Below are 16,894 nucleotides of genomic sequence, written 5' to 3'. Positions count from 1 at the left end.
CCCTCTAGAAGGGTGGAATGCTAACCCCGTCGCCAGAATTGGCGAGGGGTTAGTATTCCAATTCGTATGACACCTTACTCGACATGTTTTGATAAAGCAATACCAAAGATAGCATTTAACCGCGAGGATTATAATGCACTTAAGAGTATATGGTATGCGATATCATGGAACAGCTATTAGGACTTGATTCCGCAAGCTGCAGACAGGCTCAGCTCGTGCCAGAGCACCATCTCACACGATTCCAAGCACTCTGCCTTCAGGATTGTCAAGGCCTGCCATAGGAGTGACTGATAGGAATCTGTGTGTCCATTTTAGGGTTAGGTATAGGTATACTACACCTACAGCAAAGGGTGATTACACGACTTTGCCCCAGCTGTCATGCAGCCAGTTGTGTCAAATTTAGGAGGCCAGCCAGGGGTGGCATAATACATGCTGCAGCCCCTGGCAGCCCTGGGTACACCTATGCCCTGAGTTACAGGGTCTGATAAGGTGGCCCAGTACCAATTGGTAGATGCACCTAGGGTACATGAGGTAATTTAGAAAGAGAACAGCCAGGCTGTGGGTCTGATTGGCAGGCCCACAGCCAGAGAAAGTCGTAAACCAGTGAAACAAAAGCAAAAAATCTGGGTGATCATAGGATTGCAGACCCTACTCTCCTACATGACCCCCCCCCAAACTTTGGGACAATAAGCTAACCTTGACCAGGTGAGTCTTCTTGTTCTAAGTGGAAATATCTGGAGAGCCCATCGGCATTGCCATGATCAGTACCAGGTCTATGTTCCACTGTAAAGTCCATCCCCTGTAGGGAAATGGACCACCTAAGTAGTTTGGGGTTTTCACCCTTCATCTGATTTAGCCACAAGAGGGGCTTATGGTCGGTCTGAATCTTGAAGTGAGTGCCAAACAAGTATGGCCTCAGCTTCTTCAGAGCCCAAACCACAGCAAAGGCCTCCCTCTCAATAGCTGACCAATTCTTCTCTCTGGGGGTCAGCCTTCTGCTTATAAAAGCAATGGGCTGATCCTGACCATCAAAATTCAGTTGAGAAAGAACAGCTCCCACACCCAACTCAGAAGCATCTGTTTGGACAATGAATGGTTTGGAGTAGTCTGGACTCTTAAGGATAGGTGCTGTGCACATGGCCTGCTTTAGGTCATCGAATGCTTTTTGACAGCCTGCTGTCCACTGAACCTTTTTTGGCATTTTCTTACTTGTCAGTTCATTTAATGGTGTCACAATGGAACCATAGTTCCTGACAAACTTTCTGTAGTATCCAGTCAGGCCCAAGAAAGCTCGAACCTGAGTCTGGGTGGTTGGAGGAGCCCAGTCCCTGATTGACTGTATTTTGCTCTCCAGTGGCTGAACCTGGCCTCCACCTACAAGGTGGCCCAGGTATACAACCTGTGTCTGCCCTATCTGGCACTTGGTGGCCTTGATAGTGAGGCCTGCTGCTTGCAGAGCCTCTAACACTTTCCTCAGGTGGACCAGGTGATCCTCCCAGGTGGAGCTAAAGACAGCAATATCATCTAGATATGCTGCACAGAAGTCATCCAGCCCAGTAAGGACTTGATTCACCAACCTTTGGAAGGTGGCAGGTGCATTTTTCAGACCAAAGGGCATTACCACAAATTGATAATGCCCACCAGGGGTTGAAAATGCTGTTTTGGGTTTGGCATCCTCAGCTAACCTGATTTGCCAATACCCAGCTGTTAAGTCAAATGTACTTAAGTAGTTGGCAGAAGCCAATCTATCTATAAGTTCATCTGCCCTTGGTATTGGATGGGCATCAGTCTTAGTGACTGCATTGAGACCCCTGTAGTCTACGCAAAACCTCATCTCTCTCTTACCATCTTGGGTGTGAGGCTTTGGCACTAGAACTACTGGACTAGCCCAAGGGCTATCTGAGGGTTCAATGACTCCCAATTCCAACATTTTCTGCACTTCAGTTTTTATGCAGTCTCTAACATGATCAGGCTGCCTGTAGATTTTACTCTTGACTGGCAGGCTGTCACCAGTGTCAACCTCATGGGTGCACCAATTGGTCTGACTGGGTGTCAGAGAGAACATATGTCTGAAAGACTGAAGAACCTGTTTACAGTCTTTCTGCTGATGTTCAGAGAGGCTGCCACAAAAGACAACACCATCTACTGACCCATCATCAGGATTCTGAGTGAGCAGGTCTGGGAGAGGGTCACTCTCTTCCTCCTGTCCCTCATCTATGGCCATGAGCAAGCTCATGTCCTTCCTGTCGACATATGCTTTGAGCCTGTTGACATGGAGTACCCTGTGGGGACTCCTGGGAGTTCCAAGGTCCACCAGGTAGGTGACCTCCCCCTTTTGCTCAAGAATTGTGTGGGGCCCAGACCATTTGTCTTTGAGTGCTGCTGGGGCCACTGGCTCCAACACCCACACCTTCTGTCCAGGCTGATAAACAGTCAGGACAGCCTTTTGGTCATGCCAAGCTTTTTGAAGTTCTTGACTGGCCTTAAGGTTTTCTGATGCCTTCTCCATATACTCAGCCATCCTGGAGCGGAGACCAAGTACATAGTCCATTATGTTGGTTGCAGGCTTTTTGAGAGGTCTCTCCCATCCTTCCTTCACCAAACACAAGGGGCCTCTCACAGGATGCCCATACAAAAGTTCAAAAGGGCTGTAGCCAACCCCCTTTTGTGGGACCTCTCTGTAAGCAAACAGAAGGCAGGGCATCAGGACATCCCATCTACGCCTGAGTGTTTCAGGTAGTCCATGTATCATCCCTTTTAGGGTCCTGTTGAACCTTTCAACAAGCCCATTGCATTGTGGATGATAGGGTGTAGTGAATTTGTAATTGACACCACACTCCTTCCACATAGCAGTTAAGTAGCTTGACATGAAGTTTGCACCTCTGTCAGAGACAACCTCCTTAGGGAAGCCCACTCTGGAGAACACTCCAACTAGGGCCCTTGCCACCACAGGTGCTGTGGTGGTCCTAAGTGGAATAGCTTCAGGATACCTGGTGGCATGATCCACTACCACCAGTATAAACTTGTGCCCTGATGCTGTCTGGGGTTCCATTGGACCAACAATGTCAATCCCCACTCTTTCAAAGGGCACCCCCACCACAGGCATTGGTATAAGGGGGGCCTTTGTTGTGCCACCTGACTTACCACTGGCTTGGCAAGTGACACAGGAGCGACAAAACTCCTTGGTATCCTCATTCATGTGAGGCCAGTGAAAGTGTGAGACCAGTCTGTCCCAAGTCTTTGTCTGGCCTAAGTGACCTGCTAAGGGAATCTCATGGGCCAAGGTAAGTAGGAAACCTCTCTGAGACAAGGGTACAACCAGCCTCCTGGTCATGCCAGGCTTGGGGTCTCTTGACTCAGTGTACAGGAGTCCATCTTCCCAGTATACCTTGTGGGTACCTGTGGCGTTCCCAGCAGCCTCAGCAGCAGCCTGCTGTCTGAGGGGTTCAAGAGAAGGGCAGTCTAACTGGTCCTTCCCCAGGTCTTCCCTTGAGGGTCCCCCTGAACCCAAGAATTCAACTTGATCAAGTTCAAACTCTCTAGGCTCAGTTTCCCTCAATTCCTGCAGGTCAGCCTCCTCTGAGACTTGATCCACAACCTGGGGTAAGGGGGAAGGCACAGCCTTAACCCTACTGCTCTTTTTCTTGGAAGGTGTCCGGTCCATTGTTCCAGGATCCAGCACCTGTTCAGTGGGGCATTTTCTGGCCTGTGACCTAGTCACAGCAAACACATGTGCTGGCAAACCTAACATTTCCAGATGAGTCCTCTGCTCCACTTCTGACCATTGTGATGACTCCAAATCATTGCCCAACAAACAATCCACTGGGAGGTCTGAACTAACTACAACCTTCTTTTGGCCAGTTACCCCTCCCCAGGAGAAAGCTACAATTGCCATACTATGATTGGTAGTGACATTGCTTGCATTGGTCACCAGGAATTCTGTACCTGGCATGATCTGTCCAGGGTCCACAAAGCTAGGTGTCACCATCGTGACATTGGCACAAGTGTCCCTATAGGCCTGAGCCATTTTTCCATTAATAAAAGGTGTCTGTCTGTATTTGCCCAAAGTATTGGGACTTATGTCAGGGGACATATCCATATCCCCTGTACTGACAAGGACAGCCTGAGTGAGGGTGCCAACTAAGTTGTCACTCCCCTCAGAACCCAGGGTTAACCCTACTAAACCCTTGGGAGGTGCACTACCACTGCTGGCTGTACTAGGGGGCACAGGTGCCTTAGGGGCTGCAGTGGCAGGAGTCTGCCCTCCTCCTTTCTTGGTGCACTCACTAAACCAGTGAGTTTTACTTTTACAGTATTGGCACCACCTTTTATATTGGCCTTCTTTCTTCTTTTGGGGAGCCTGACCCCCACCCTCTTTGGGTTGTTGGGGACCTGTCGAAGACTTCTGGTCATTTTGTTCCCCTTTTGAATCTTTACCCTTCTGGTCTGCTTTCTTCTGACCACCTTGATTCTGGCCCTGGTTCTGTTTAACTCTTGTTCTAACCCATCTGTCTGCCTTCTTTCCCAATTCTTGGGGAGAGGTCAGATCTGAGTCAACAAGATGCTGATGCAACAACTGGTTCTGACAATTGTTTAAAATTTGCTCTCTCATCATCAAATTGTACAATCCTTTATAATCAGTAACCTTACTGCCCAGCAACCAGCCCTCAAAAGCCTTAGTGGCACAATCTACAAAGTCAGCCCAATCTTGAGACTGAGTTTTCTGGGTATCCCTGAACAGCACCCTGTACTGCTCAGTGGTTAGGCCAAACCCATCAACCAGTGCACTTTTCAAGACTTGGTAATCATTAGCATCCTCCACCCTTGTGGTGAGGAGCTTGTCTCTTCCTTTACCCTCAAAGGAGAGCCACAAGATAGCTGCCCACTGACTTGGGGGAACACCTTGCACAGTGCAGGCCCTCTCCAAAGCAGTAATCCATTTGTGGATGTCATCCCCTTGCTTAAAGGGGGGCACTATCTTACCAAGGTGTTTTGTATCAAAACTCCTTTCCCTATTGCTAGGTACAATGCTGCCACCAGTGGGGACTGTCCCACTCAATTGTTGCTCTCTAGCAAAGGCAAGCCTCTCTTTGGCCAGGGCAAGTTCTTCCCTTTCAATCCTCAGATTGGCTGCCTTTTCTTTAGCTACATACATTCTCCTCTGGGGAGATGTCATTCCCCTTTGAGAGGAACGTTGAGAGCCATTGGTATGAATGGATCTGCTAGAGCCTCTTGACAGAGATCTAACTCGTCCATTCCCAATGTTAAGCTGACCTGAGAGTGGCCCCAGGGCTCCCCTAGAGTCCCTCTCATGTCTGCTTAAGTTGGTCCTGGTTAGTCTGACGACTTCTACCTGGTCCTGCTCTGCCTCACCCTTAGATTCCAAGTCATCATCCTCATCATCAGCATCATCTGCTTCCTGATGTGGAGGGTCCTGGTTATCAAAGGGTCCCTGTAGGGAGGGCATATTGCCTTCTGAAGTAGAAGGGTCTGGGTTACCAGCCCTCCTTGCATCATGAGTCTCTAAGAGACCAATCAGAAAAGCAGTTGTGGGGTTAGACCCCTGCTTAATCTTCCTAGAGGTACATACTTGTCGTAACTCATGGAAGCTAAGCGCAGTATATCTTGAAGGGATGACCTGTGGAGGGTCAACTGACACAAGGGGAGACTCAGTGTTTCCTCCTGTGACCGACATACTGCTTCTAGTGTGGTGTAAGTGATGCACCTACCTACACTATGTGTTACCTACTGGTCCCTTGCTAGAGTTGTAGCCAAGGTGTGCTAAGCCTTGAGGAGCTACAACAGCTGGTTCAGTAGAACTCAGAGTATTCTAAGCTTTAGTTATATGTACCTTACAGTACTTATGTGATCTTTCAGCAAGATATTCTTAGGATACGTGTGGTAAAACAACAGCAAGCTCAAATCCCAACCGCTGCTCACCAATGTGAGAAGGTGGCCTGATATGCAGTGCTCACTATTCTAGTGAACACTATGTATCAGTCCAGCAACCCTTATTGATGATTGGTTGTAAGTCAACCTTATAGACCAGCTATCCTAGTAGCGTGGATACGAGCAGTCTAAGGCTAAAGACTCGAGAGGGCGTGTTAAGCCAGCTGTTTACCACACATATACCCCTTAAATACCAAGTGAAAGGACACCACACAAGTGTTATGAAAATAAACAGTTATTTATTTAAAGATCACAACAGCCCTGTACTCTTTATGAGGACAGGGTACTAAGCACAAACCAAAACTCTTACAAAAATACTTAAGTTAGCACAGTATATACAAATGCCCGAGGGGCACGGAAAACCATATACTCTGAAAGTGGAATGCGAAATTCCTAGCAGGTAAGTACAGTACTAATAGCTTTTGGAATCGCTAGGACTTGACTAGGGAATCGTTAGATTACTTCTAGGAGGCCTAGGGGACGCGGGTGCAGTGTGTGCACTCTCACGCGAGATGCGGGACAAAAGTCTATGGTAGCTAGGAATTAGAAAGTTAGTGTTCTCGGGCGAACCCGACCTGGTAGGGAGAAAACGAAAGTAGATTCTGACCCTTGGATAGTGAGGCTATGCTGGGGCACCGAAATGCCGAAGTTACCTAGCCCAGGGGCTGCAGCTGCATAGGTCTGAAAAGACGTCGGGAATCCTCGTAGACGGACCAGGAGCCGGAAGAAAAGATGCTGGCCGGTGACCAGTGAAGAAAGTTCAGTTGGATCCAAGCCTGGATCTCGAAGATAGATGACACCTGAAAGCAGAGGGGACCAAGTTCGAGACTACTAGCCAGTAGTCAGTGGGCACCAGGAGGGCACCGGATGGTAGCCACCTCGACAAGGTGAGTGGGTGACGCTTGACTCGAAGATCTCACGGACCAGGAGGCGTTGTCGGCGACCAGGATGGAGGATCGAGCTGTCCCACGAAGATGGAAGCTGTCGGCGTCGCTGGACCCAGGATTGGGCAACAAAGCCTTGGCAAATTCAAGCCCACGCGGTGGACCTAAAATGGCGTCTGGAGTGGACCAGGAGGGTCCGGGGTGCCTCTCTTGAAAAAGGAAGCAAGGGCCAGCCTGGAGCAACCAGACCAGCAGTCGTGAAGTCGTTGGGCGTCGTTCAGAAGGCCACAAGCCAGCCGGCTAGTAACCAAACAACGCGGTGCACAGCAAACAGCAGAAGGGCCCCACGCCGATCGTGGAGATGCAGGGAGGCTGATCTTGGGTGCTGGAGCTGCGCAGGGTCGGGGCTTCTCGGACCCCAAAGCACTCACCAGTGGAGGACACGGTGGGCTTGCAGTAAAGATGTCGTGCAGTCTTGGCGATCGTCGGTCCCTTGAGGTCTCGTCGCACTCACGGTTCTCAGCTTGGCTGTAGAGGTGAGTAGAGGTCAGAGGTGCCAGGGAAGCCGGGTCTCGTCGAGCTGGGTCGTCGGATTCGTGATGAAGGACTTGCAGCAGACCGCAGTGTTCTTTAGGATGGTGCCCGCTTGATGCAGGGTGACTACTCCTTAGCCACAAGGGAGAATCTTGAAGAAGAAATCGTGAAGTCCTTTCGAAGAAAGTGGTATCTTGATTCCAAAGATGATCTAATTTTAACAGGGGGCCCGCTCCCATCTTTATACTAAAAAAGGGGGCTGACCCGGTGACTAGGTCCTGCCTATGGGTGGGACTAGGTGGGGGGTGGTTACACCCCTCAGCCATGCTGGACTTCCCCAGGCCAGGGGCTGGTGTGCCCCTGGAACTGGTTCAGACCGGCCTATGCGTAGTGAGCACCGGGGTGCCACTCAGCAGTCACCTTCCTGTAAAGCCCTGCCTACCCAGGATACACAAAACCATGTCTGGGACGGTGCTAGCACCGCCCCTGACAGGAAACCCTTTGTCCAGGCTCCCCTCGCTGGAAGGACTCCCAGCTGCAGGGGGTCAGACTCGTGTCTGTGGTGGCAGCATCCATTTTGTGGAGCTGAGGCTTCAGTTAACTTTAACCGGGGTTCACAGTTACATACATGTCGTGTCCCTCTAGAAGGGTGGAATGCTAACCCCGTCGCCAGAATTGGCGAGGGGTTAGTATTCCAATTCGTATGACACCTTACTCGACATGTTTTGATAAAGCAATACCAAAGATAGCATTTAACCGCGAGGATTATAATGCACTTAAGAGTATATGGTATGCGATATCATGGAACAGCTATTAGGACTTGATTCCGCAAGCTGCAGACAGGCTCAGCTCGTGCCAGAGCACCATCTCACACGATTCCAAGCACTCTGCCTTCAGGATTGTCAAGGCCTGCCATAGGAGTGACTGATAGGAATCTGTGTGTCCATTTTAGGGTTAGGTATAGGTATACTACACCTACAGCAAAGGGTGATTACACGACTTTGCCCCAGCTGTCATGCAGCCAGTTGTGTCAAATTTAGGAGGCCAGCCAGGGGTGGCATAATACATGCTGCAGCCCCTGGCAGCCCTGGGTACACCTATGCCCTGAGTTACAGGGTCTGATAAGGTGGCCCAGTACCAATTGGTAGATGCACCTAGGGTACATGAGGTAATTTAGAAAGAGAACAGCCAGGCTGTGGGTCTGATTGGCAGGCCCACAGCCAGAGAAAGTCGTAAACCAGTGAAACAAAAGCAAAAAATCTGGGTGATCATAGGATTGCAGACCCTACTCTCCTACAAGGGGAACCGAAGCTTCTTTTCCCTTCAATCAATTTCAGGGTTATGGTACGACAGCCAGGGCATTCCCAAAATGACTTCGTATTGAGGGGCCTCAATTATGTTCAAAATCAACCTATCTCGATGTTCCCCCTCTGGTATATCAACAGTTAACAATACCTCTTCCGTTTGTTCTGTTATCAACCCAGATTTCAGGGGTTTCCCATCCACCGCCCACACTTCCTCTGGGTGTTGGTCGTGGTATGCGTTTCAGTGCTAGTAGGGACACCAACCCGCTATCAATAAAATTGCCAGTAGCCCCTGAATCAATCATTACTAGCTCCTGATGTACTACTTGTTGGCTTTCCAAACACATAGACAAGACAATGTGCGATACCGAATCACGGATAATCTCACAAACCAAAGAAGGCAGTTTCAAAGGGGCTTGAACTCCTCCTTCTGACCCAGAATTGCCTAGCTCAGTGTTTGATACGGCTAATCTCTTCTTAACCCATCCCCCGTGGTTTTGGGCTTCGTTGGGCATTCCCTCACATAATGACCTTTCCTCCCGCAGTACATACACAACCCTTGTGTTCTACGGGTTTCTCTCTCTTCTCTAGTTAAGGGAGCCCTCACAGCTCCTATTTCCATTGGTTCATGACTGTCTGCTTCTCCCACTGGCCCCTTCCTACTCTGATACTCTAGCTTAGGAGGACCCCTGTCCCACTTTTTCCTGTCTCCGGATCGCTCCGTCGTCCTACCATCCAATCTTAATGAAAGGCTAATCATGCCTGCACAGGTGGGCTGAGGATCTATTTGGGCTATGACGTCCTTCATCCCATCTCTCAAACCCTGATAGTATATAGACATCTGCTTTTCCTCTGGCCAGGATGACTCCGCCACCAACCGATTAAAGGAGGTTAGATAAGTGACCAGCTCATTCCGTCCCTGTCTTAATTCCAACAATTCTTTATCTGCACTAAAAGAAGTGGTTCGCCGATCGAACACTTTCTCAAATTCAGCTCTGAAAATCCCCCAGTCAGATAATATGGCATCGTCTTTTCTCACCAACGGAACAGCCCAATTTGCGGCATCGCCGATCATATACGAGATGGTGAACGCCACCCTTGAATGGTGATTGGGAAAAGACGCGGGTTTACATGAGAAATGCATCATGATTTGGGTCAGGAATATCTGGGTCTTCGAAGGATCCCCAGAATACCTTTCAGGGCTTGCCAACGGTATGGGTGGAGGCACCGTAACCTGAATCCGTGGATTAGGTGTGGCTGCATCAAAGGGATTGCCTGCCATCCTATCCACTCTTTCTCTTAAAGCAGTGGTTTCTGCTCTCGAGGCAGTCAGCTCCTGCTGCATAACAGCAAGAGCTTGTAAAACATCCTCAAGTGTAGCCATGTTTGTTCACCAACGCATCGGGCGAAGCTTTTAACGTGGGCACGTAATTCTGTCAGGGCCCGCTCCGCAGGATACGATCGATGAACAAAGGGGTCCACCTCCCGATGTTACCAACACCCTGGATGTAAAACACAGGGGGTTCGAACCATCAGGCGAGGGATAAATAATGAAAAGAGACCGGGGAAGGGAAAGGGTCAGCAGGGACAAGGGATCTGAAATGATAAAACATAGGAATTATAGCACAAGTCTATGTTGAAGTCTACTCTCATAAATTCTCTCTAGAACCCGAATACCTTATGAGGCTGTACACTTTCCTCCAACCATCATAAGACAGATATAGTCCAGCTTCCTGCAACAGAACACAGTTGTTATACACCAATCGCTAATCTCTACACCTCCATTTCATCTCTTTACCTCCAATACTCATACACACCATATCATGAGGAATAGGACTGTTCATATGACCCCAAAGACTTGTAGTTCTCTACTAATACAATTCAGTAGAGATCTCTTCCCCAGTAGTTCATAAAACATAAAGAGTTGAAGAGAGGAAGCTCTATAGTCACTCAATAATGTTATTGTCATATAACTGAAAATGGGCAAGGAGAAATAATGAAACAGACGGAGAAACAAAAGGATAATGTTCACCCTTAACACGTCCACGTTGCTGAACGGTAACGTGTGGTTGCGACCACCACTACGTTCCGCTGCAAGCAACAATCACCTAGTATCCAAAAGCACTGGCGGTAGGTAGTTGTGACCACCACACTACCCCAGCGAAAACGTGACCAGAAAACATCCTCGGTGTTTTTAAAACAGAACACTACCTTGTCCACTTCAGTATCGAACCTAAATAAACAACAATTTCCAAGAACCAACGAGTGTCACGGCAACTGGCAGCAGCCGCCGCTCAGTTCCGCGGTAATCTGCAAATCAGTTTCTCCTTCGGCACCAGCACGCGTCAGCCGACGCGTATCCACCAGCAACACAAACAGGGATAAATGCAACAACGGAAATCACAGCAACAACGGAAATAACAGCGCGCGAGCAGAGCGGCTCCCAGCGGCTGTAACGACCGCCCCAAATACCTCACAAAAGCGAGTGATGTCGGGTCCTTGGTTCCAGCCGGATTCCACAGCTAAGCGCCGCAGCATGCAGTAACCTCTCCAATCCCGATAGAGTCAAAGCAAAGACTCAAAATTACGTGCAACTTCCTTCCTGTCCCCCTCGCCCATATACTTCCTGGAACCGATGCTCATGGGTAATCTAGTTCCTTATCAATTGGGCAGGCGCGGCGAGGCAGGATCCTGACAATATACGTTTACTTTCACCTCTCCTGTTTTTCTGAATTCATTTTTGTTGGCATTACTAAAGTGCTTGTGGTCTCTCCCTAAAACATGGTTCAACTGGCACTGCCCTAATTGGCATCTTTAGTTGTAAGTACCTAGCAAATGGTAATACCTGTACTTGGGGCCCGTAAGTTAAATGCTACTAGTGGACCTGCAACATTACAAAATAAAAAATAAAATGATGGCTGGAGTGTTAAAACTTTTCAAACACTCACCCCAAGTAACAGATCTGACTTTGATCCATCATTATCTTGCTCGCCACATCACCTAAGTTTGGACCCAGCCATATGCAAATCAGTCTTGATCCTGCCCCCCTTGGGAACAGCAATACTTTTTTTTATTTTTTTTTATTTTAAATAATACTTTATTGAAGCGAATTAGGCAATCCACAGCGGTAAAAACAAATGACATATCAAGTACAAAAAGATCAGATGCCATACATAACATCACACGTTAAACACTGGTGTACACAGTAGGATTGCGTATTTGGGCATTGAGAATGATACAAGGCACATATTTTTAAATAAAGCAACAGAAAACCACAAAAAAAAAACAGAATTAACATCACAGAAGTTGAAAGCAAAGTGAAAAAAACTAAAATCATATCTACGAGATTACAAGACCAATACAGCCAGCCGGTTCGCGTTGTGTCAACTACCACCATGGGCAACATCATCAGCCCAGACCCAGCAAACGCCACCAAGCACCCCACAGCCCTGGAATGGGCGGCAAGATATAACCAACACAGATAAGCATTAACCAAAAAGGGGCAGTGGACTGAACAAGCAAAAAAAAAAAAAAAAAAAAAAAAAAAAACCCCCATGAATATCAGTCAAGACACAGTAGCTGTTGCAATTTCAGGTGTAACCGTTAATGGCAGTCCCAACATGTCACCCAAAACCCGGTGGACCTCCAGCCAGTAAGTGTGTAACCTCGGGCAAGTCCAAGACAGATGTGCGAAGTCCGCCTGCGGGGCGTTGCATTTGGGGCAGACGTGGGGCCTATTGGCATCGATTCTGTGAGCAAGCGCCGGTGTGTGATACATCCTTCGCAGGAATTTAAAGTGTATGAGCTTGTGTCTACTATTCATGGAAACATCCCTGGTCATAGCACAACATGCCTCCCATTGGTCGTCAGAAATCTGTGTGCCCAGATCACGCTCCCATGCAGCGCGCACCACCCCGTCTGACGTTGGAAGAGAGGACAAGCACATTTTATAGAGTTTGGACACCACATGCGCCCCTGATTTTGTTTTGTATAATGAATGTAAGTGCGGGATTGTCTTCAAGTGGAAGGGGGAATGTGGGAAATTCAGCTCGTAACATCGAGCGGAGTCTCGTGAGATTGAAGGCATCCATGAATGTTCGGTTGGTGAAGCAGGGGTCCTCTGTCAGAGAGAAAGCATGACCATCTGGGAACAAGTCACCGATCGTGAGTATCTGGAATTTAGACAGCGTACGACGGATTACCGATTCGCCGGTGATGGGGAGCCAGTGCGGGATGGGTAAAGGAAGAGCAGAGGAGTACACTTTGTCTATGTGTAGTAAGCGTCTAATCTTGCCCCAAGCCCAGGCCGTCGTGGATAGCGGGTGTATGTCATGTGGGTCCCGTGGGAGACCCTTGAAGAGGACTGCGTTAAGTGACACTGGGAGCGCCGCATCAGCCTCCGGTCTCAAATGTGGGATTCTGGCATCCGGATGGAACCAAGAATGTGCATACGAACACTGTGCAACCAAGTAGTAGAGATAAAAATCCGGAACCCCAAATCCACCTCTCTCATACGGCAGCGTAAGTGTGCGCCAGGCTACGCGGGGGGTTTTACCGGCCACACCAGCCGTAACAGGGCAGTGCGTAGTTGTGTGAAAAAAACCTTGGTGAGAGGGATCGGGATGTTATTGAAAAGGTACAAAAACTGGGGGAGGACTACCATCTTGACGATGGCGATCCGGCCAGCCATAGACAGAGGGAGACGGAGCCACCGGTCCGTATCATCCACCAAAAAATCCAGGGCTTGTCCGTAGTTCAGACGAATAATGGACACTATGTCAAGGTGTATGTGGATCCCTAGGTATTTAACAGAGTCCTCGCACCACTCCAGTGGGCGGGAGCAAGGCCACCGTGTGGTGGCGGGGGTGAGCGGAAACAGTTGCGATTTTTGCCAGTTGACTTTGAGGCCTGAGTATTTGCCAAATCGAGCGATCTCCGACAGCAAGGGTTGCAGGTTGGCCTCCGGGGTACGGACATACAGGACCATATCGTCCGCATAAAGCGAGACTAAGAGAGGGCCGGTGCGGAATTGGAGCCCCCTATGGAGATGTTTCTCCTGAAAGTGTTGCACTAGGGGGTCCATAGCAAGGATGAAAAGGAGTGGGGATAGGGGGCACCCCTGCCGGGTGCCTCTGGAGAGTGTGAACTTCTCAGTAATGGTACAATTTAAGCGAATGCGAGCCGTGGGTGCCGTATAGAGCAGCTCCACCGTGGCTACAAACATTGCGGGCATGCCCATCCTCCGCATCACTGCTAGAAAAAAAGGCCACTCCAGAGTGTTGAACGCTTTTTCGGCGTCTAAAAACACAGCGGCCGCCGGAGTGGAGGGGTCGATCCTGTGTAGGACCGAGAAAAGTGTACGGAGATTCAGGGAGGTAGACCTGTGAGGGACAAAGCCGGACTGGGCCGGTGAAACAATAGTATCCACCAGTAGCGCTAGTCGCATCGCCAGGACTTTTGCCAAAATCTTATAATTGAGGTTAAGGAGCGACAGCGGACGATAGGAGCTACACACCGAGGGGTCGCGACCCGGTTTGGGCAGCAAAACAGGGACTGCCTCTCGGAGCGTGGGGGGGAGAACACCTGACTCCAGAGCTTCCGCATACACCTCGACAAGTCTGGGTACCAGTTCTTCCTTGTATTCTTTGTAAAAGTCGGCCGTGAAGCCATCAAGACCAGGCGCCGAAGAACCCCTCAAGGAGTCAATGGCTTCAATTATAGAGTCCGGTGTGATGGGATGGGCCAGAAAGTCCTGCATGTATTTTTCCAAGTATACCATGGCAATTTCATTAATATACGACCCCGGGTCTCGGCGATACCCCGGTAGGGCAGATGTGTAAAGATGGCGGTAGTAAGCCAAAAAAGTATCACAAATATCGGGGGTGGAAAAATGGTGCGTGTCTTGTGAGTCAATTATGTCAGTGATGTATGCAGCTTGTCGTGGTGGGCGGAGCAGCTGAGCCAATAATCTGCCCGGCCTATCCCCTTCACCGTATCGGCGTGCCGGGTGGTACTTGCCCAGAAACAGCAACTCTCTGTCCGCGGTTTCCCTGAACTCCAGAAGCAGCTCGAGACGCTTAGCTTCGCGATTCGGTGAGGGGTCAGCGAGAATCTCGCTTTCCACCGTCAATAGCTCCGCCTCCACTCAGTTCAGAGTAGCGCGAATCTCACGTAATGCCCCCACATGCTTGGTGATGCAGACTCCCCTAATGGTGGCCTTGAAACCCTCCCACAATGTGGCCCAAGTGGTCACAGAGCCAGTGTTGATGTCAAAATAGTCCTCAATGGCAGTACGGATCTCCTCAGTAAAGACAGGGTCCGCTAGGGCTCTTCCCGGGAAACGCCATTGCCGCTCCCGCCCATCCTCGGAACCGCCAGAGTCAACACCACTGGAGAGTGGTCAGAAAGAGTGCGCGGAAGTGTGCAAAGCTCAACCACCCATCCCGCCAAGCCCTGAGAGAGTAGCCAATAGTCAAGTCTGGTGCTGGTGTTGTGGAAGCTGGAGTGGTGAGTAAAAGCTGGGGCGTGAGCGTGCAGTCTGGCCTCTGTCTAGCAGCAAGAAGTGTGAGCAAATAGCCGCTACCGCCGCGCGGGCAAGTGGCTTGCCATTTGGGGAGGAAGATGTGCTGTCTCTGCCAGGGTCCATCAATAGGTTGAAGTCGCCCCCCAACGCCAGCAGCTCTGTTTGAGTGGAGCAGTGTTAGATGCAGGTCGTGGAAACCGGCCGGGGAGTCAGTATTAGGGCCATAGACCCCCACCAAGGCAATCTTGTATCCATACAACACACCAGAAAGTACCGCATATCTGCCTTTTCCTTCCACCGTACTGTCTGTAAATACAAAGGGTATTCGTTTGTGTACAAGAATTGCAACCCCCCGTGCATACCTACTATAAGTCAAAAACACTCTATGGGCACCCCAACCCCTAGCCAATGAAGCGGTGTCCGCCTGTACCAGGTGGGTTTCTTGCAGGAAGAGGATATCCACCTTATGGCGGTCAGCATGGAACAGCAATACTTGAGGAAGGTTACCTTATTTTGTTGGATCATATTATTATCCACAAGACTGAATGTTGTGTTGCCACTATCTCATTCGGGTGTAGGATTGTTCACCCAGGTAAAGTGGTGAAAATCACAGGTGCCACCCATGGCTTGCTTCATCATAGGACCCTCGTCCTGCTCACCTAGTGTGGGGGGACGGGCTCATCATGTTTGTAAGTGGAGTTCTTTGGCTATGTGGTTTTAGGGATTGTGAGAAGAAATAAGTTTCCTGCCGGATGCTACTACTTTTTTAATGGTTGGTCCATTGGCAAGGTTATAAACAGTGCAAAGTCATAAGGGGGTAGTGACCCTGTACATCTGAGGTCGCATGTTTCAGCACATTAGAATCTCCCATGTGGGTCGGTTGGTTTTCTTCAGCACCTTATTTGTACGCTAATCCCTATAAGTGTAACTGGCCTTTATCGCCGTGTATATCTGTCTTTTTTAAAAAATGTTTTTAGAAAAGGCATGCAAGCAAATCATACAGGCCAGTATTTTGGACTTTATCCTTTTTGCTTTGGTCGGAGCTAAGGGTAAGAGAACTAATAGCATTATGTAGTAATAAAATATATTTTTTTGATGCATTGTACGTATTTTCTGACATGCAGTTGTGCGTCTTGTCATGTACTTGTGTTAAAAACCTCTTATAATCTACATTATAGGTTAAAATAAGTATCCAACATTTATAATGAAATAGTCATATTGCACACCATGCATGTGATTTCAAAAGTGCACATAACATACACCTATTTCGCTAATTTATTCAATAAGGCTTCAGAGGTTTAGTCTGGGAGAAGGAAGCACTCCTTATAGTCACAATCTGTTGGAACAAATTAAGAAGATAAACTCAAGCATATGGTGTATATTAAGAGCTCTGAAGAAGGATTTTTGAATCGAAGTGCATTAGGGTCTCTCCTGCTTTTGTATTACTCACTTCGTCGAAGGATAGTGCCTGCGTCTTTACCTTTCCCAGCACCCTGTATCAAGGGGCAGAAGCTGGTAGTCTCCACTTTTATCCTTTTTCTTGTCATGTGACCATCACATGATCGGGAGTTCTATGCAAGAACTACAAATTTCTTGAGAATTCTAGTTCTAGGTTTTTTCTTCCTCGTGGGATGTGAATCGGTGTCTTATTGGACTTTGTCATGTAGATTAATAGCCAGTATTTTAGGCTTGGATTCATA

The 16,894-nt window shown here is 48.8% G+C and overlaps 1 protein-coding gene across 1 annotated transcript in view; it reads left to right on the top strand.

Moving 5' to 3' along the window:
- The window catches only part of GTF2A1L (general transcription factor IIA subunit 1 like), an 871,572-nt gene that overhangs the window by 29,771 nt on the left and 824,907 nt on the right, over positions 1-16,894 (top strand). The gene's annotated exons all lie outside the window — the stretch shown is intronic.

The sequence above is a fragment of the Lissotriton vulgaris genome, chromosome 6 (assembly GCF_964263255.1).
Source record: "Lissotriton vulgaris chromosome 6, aLisVul1.2, whole genome shotgun sequence".
Lineage (NCBI taxonomy): Eukaryota > Metazoa > Chordata > Amphibia > Caudata > Salamandridae > Lissotriton > Lissotriton vulgaris.
This window is presented reverse-complemented; position numbering and strand designations above follow the sequence as displayed.